The sequence below is a fragment of the Lactuca saligna genome, chromosome 9 (assembly GCF_052625555.1).
Source record: "Lactuca saligna cultivar CGN05327 chromosome 9, ASM5262555v1, whole genome shotgun sequence".
NCBI lineage: Eukaryota > Viridiplantae > Streptophyta > Magnoliopsida > Asterales > Asteraceae > Lactuca > Lactuca saligna.
The window spans coordinates 129,823,897-129,828,156 of NC_136425.1; the positions used below are offsets into that span (position 1 = coordinate 129,823,897).

At 33.0% G+C, this 4,260-nt stretch overlaps 1 pseudogene; it reads right to left on the reverse strand.

The window, feature by feature from the left end:
* Positions 1–904: 904 nt before the first annotated feature.
* On the reverse strand, positions 905–2,309 carry LOC145016708 (pentatricopeptide repeat-containing protein At2g25580 pseudogene; annotated as a pseudogene).
* Positions 2,310–4,260: the final 1,951 nt, after the last annotated feature.

The window sequence follows — 4,260 nt, forward strand, 5'->3', positions numbered from 1 at the left end:
ATCATCATAAACCACAAAGATCAATAAGAGAATCATGAATTAGTTCCAAAAAAGGCCAAACTTGAATTAAAGAAAAAGATTGTATAAATAAAATTATTTTCTCATATCGCCATGCCAAACGAGTTTACTATTACCACAAACTAAAACAAATGCAAATTTTCATAATTTGCAACACAACCTGGCAATAGACCAATAACATACAGATATATCCTCAAATTGTTGGCAATTCCATACCAAAATACACGGAAGAATCATTGCTTCTCAATAATTACGAATCATTAATTGACATAGAATCTTAAAGGATGAAAAAGTAAGTTATATAAATGCAATACCCTTGGACTGCATAATTGTTGAGTTGAGCATACTCCATATCAACCTTCCAGCAACAGTAATGAAAGCAAATCAGGCTCTCGCCCAAATGGTTATTCTTCTTATTACCAAATATGTATTTAATGGATGGGATAAATCAGCATACTTCCATTTATTTTCTCAGTTAGAGCATTGTAAGTTGAAAAATATAGGTCCACCCCTCAATAATAGCAAATTATCAATGTCATCCAAGTACTAACAATTTCCACCACTCAAATAGTATAATTGGGTAGATTTTTAAAAATTTAATTCCCCCACAAAAAAAGAGAAAAATAAAATAACCCTCGAAAGTACAACGTTATAATTGTGTGGAAATTTCATATTACAATTCCTTAATAATCATATAAGCGTACAATATTGCCATAGAAAAGAATGAATAAATAACTTAGTAGAATGATGCCCAATATGTAATCAAGAAAAAGACATGATAATCCATAACATCAGATAAGCTTTTTGTTTTCAGCATGCACATTTAAATAACTTAATCATAAATAAGATACTGTCAATAAGATTAGCAAAAATAAATTCCAAACTATCACCAATAATCTCTACAAGAACAAACTCCATTTTCAAATTGATGAAACCTCTTTTTATCACGTACAATAATTAGTCTCCCAACCAGCTTCGAAATAATCTTGATTGCCTCATGGCAATCAGCACAAATACGATCATTTTTCAATATCCGTATTGATGAACGGGCTGGAGTAGTCAAAAGAGCTTGAGATAAAGCAAGTCTTTCACTATGTAATAAAAGAGCTTCTTCTCTATTTTCATGGTCCATATCATGGAGTACAAATCTAGTCTGAGCCAGATACCCGGCCTCTATCATGGCTTGTTTTAGATACCTAAGTTGACTGTATAACCTCTCTTGATCAGGATGAGAAGTATCCCCGCTCCTAAACTGAAAAGTCATGGCTCTGCTAATCAACTCTGATGACATCTTTTTTTCGTTTTCTTTTGCAATATCTGAAGACTTTATTGGTATCAAGCCAGATTTTGTTTGTTCATCTAAACGAGAAGGTTCCCGAAGGTTAAGAATCTCAGCACAACGGTCTCCGAGTTCTAAATCACCGTGAACCCTAGATTGATTCATCATAATTTCCCAAATTTCTGCACTTGGCTTCAGCGGCATCTTTTCTATTAATTCCAATGCTTCATTTAAGTATCCTGAACTCCCGAGCATATCGACTACACGGACATAATCATCCATAGATGGGACAAGATTGTAAGTCTTCATCATTGACTTGAAATGCAATAGCCCGAGTTTCATGTCTCCTACGATATTACATGCAGCAAGGATACCATGAAACATCTGATTATTGGGTTTTAATCCGACCTTTTTGAATTCGGTGAACATTTTGATTGCATCTTCTCCATGGCCGTTTTTAGCAAACCCTTTTCTCATGGTGTCCCACGAAGCAAGATTTCTTTGGGGCATTTTCTCAAAGAAATTATATGCGTCTTCCATGGAACCACATTTCGAATACATTTCCAAGATTTTGTTGCAAATGTGAACATCAAGATGATGTCCTGACCTTGTGAGGTGGTTATGGACAAGTTTAGCTTCTTTAAGTGCCTGAGATTCTCCACATGCTTTCATCAAGAATAGATATCCAAGCATTTCAACTGATACTTTGTTCAGCTAAACCCAAAAACTCCACAACTTCTTTTAATTTCTGATCCATGCATATAGCATTAAGCTCCTCAAGTAATCCCTTTTGCTCACCAGCTTTATCCGACTTCTCATTAGGTTGAGAGTAACATGGTACTTGAGAATTTACTATGCCACTATAACACCTCTTTGAGATTTGAAAACTCGCTACACTAGTCTTCTGATTATAAGACCCATTGATGTTATACTGGCTGTCACGATGGAAACCATAATCACCCATGGAATAGCTCTGCCCATAAGCGCCACTTAAATTTCTCTGAAAACCCATGCAAGTTTGTCTATAAAATCCATCAGGGTTTTGGCTACATTCACTAAACTGATTAGAGTTTTGGAGATCAAAGATCTCATCGATGGTATCAGAATTGAGCGTGCTGAATTTTTTAACAAAAGGAAGGGATTTGAAGGAACTATCTACGCAATAACTGTGTCAAGTATTTGTAGCATTGCATACCTTATAGAGATGATTCAGAGATTTCATCGTTTGGAATGACCTCACTGTTGCTTGAAACATGATTTGCTCGTAGAAGTTAATCGACTTCCGTCTGTGTTTTTTTACGCGGCCACAAAGGGATTGATACGCCGTTTCCAATCTAGGTTCTCTAATCGACGTCGACTACTTCATACCATATATGAAGTCTAGAATTATATGAACCGAAAATATCATATATCATATCAAATTTGAAAAAAGATTTGCTTGGCTGCATCTTAACAACCTCAACAAGAAAAACGGAATACAGAATATACATCCGTCACAAAATTATAGTCCATCTTTCCTTTTTGGTTTGTCCCAAAATAATAGTACACTTTTAAAAATAATTTTTTTTACCAAAATACCCCTTCATTATTATTTAACCAACTAAACATTTAATGGAACATTAAACGCAAAGTAAGGACAAAACTGTCATTTTATTATATAAAATTAATGGTAATTAATGTTTTTTAATCTGTGTGTTTTTTATCTGTGGACAATAATATTGGAACGGATGGAGTATATGTTATAAAAAGTGTAAGTATTAATTTGAATTTTCTAATATATTAATTTCTTTATTATTTAGTTTTAATAAATAACTATTCAATTAATATATATACATTAATTCTCAAAAGATTAGGGAACAATAAAGTTTCTGTGTTATAGATATATTATCACGGAACTTTTTGATTCTTACAATCTTTGATATTTTGTTGTAAAGGTTTGTGGTCTTCCTAATTTAGTCGAAATATTTTCCACAATTTGGTAAGTTTACTCCCTACCGCCTTCTACTCCAATCAGACCCTTCTTCCGCCTTTACATTTTTTTAATATAAGGCATCCACCGATCTCCTCACCCAAAACTCGCTAGTTTGTGCCTTTGACGATTATGCAATCGACGGCAATGTTTGATTTTACAAACTTTACCGATTGGCGTAACCCTCACCGATGCAAATGGAAATCTCCTTCATCACACCGAAATTGTGTCCTAAACCCGTTTCATCTGGGAGCCCAACTTCAAGGATTTTGATCATATGTACACACGTTTTTTAAGCTCTAAAGACACCATTTTGATCTGTTTCGGTTGAAGGATCGTTGAAGTCGATTTGATACTAAGGTATGTACGTTTAATAAATGACAATGAAAGTTTCGATGGTTGTTTTTTTTCAAGATATGGAGAAGAGGAACAAGTTAACTCAAAATTTTGATGTTTTGAACATAAATATTAAGTTAACTCAAAATTTTGATGTTTTGAACATAAATATTTGTATTTTTTTCGTTTTTTATTATTAATTGAATATTTGAGGAACCTAACTGGTACAACTGAATTTGATAGTCAGTCGATTTCCACCTTTGTGCTCCGTGAAAATTTTAGATAACTATGTTGTTTATATGAATATAAATCTGAACTTCATTCATGTGATCTATGATCTAAAATCCAAAACAAATAAATAGAAATAACCTCTACTTTAGTGATAAGTAAGAAGCTATATTTACTAGCTCCTCTATTTAAATTTATGACATTACAAAAAAACTCATGTACAATCAATATTTATTTTTCATAGATTATTCCAGATTTTAACCCTTTACAGTAAGGTGTTGGATTAGGTGTCTAAACTTATAACTATAATTGATATAAACTTGAATTGATGGTAGCACAGTTCTTTTGGATTGCGCTCAAAACTAGCAGTTAATGATTTTTGGAGAGAGAAGTTGATTTATTATTTGATTAAAAAATTGAAATAAATGAC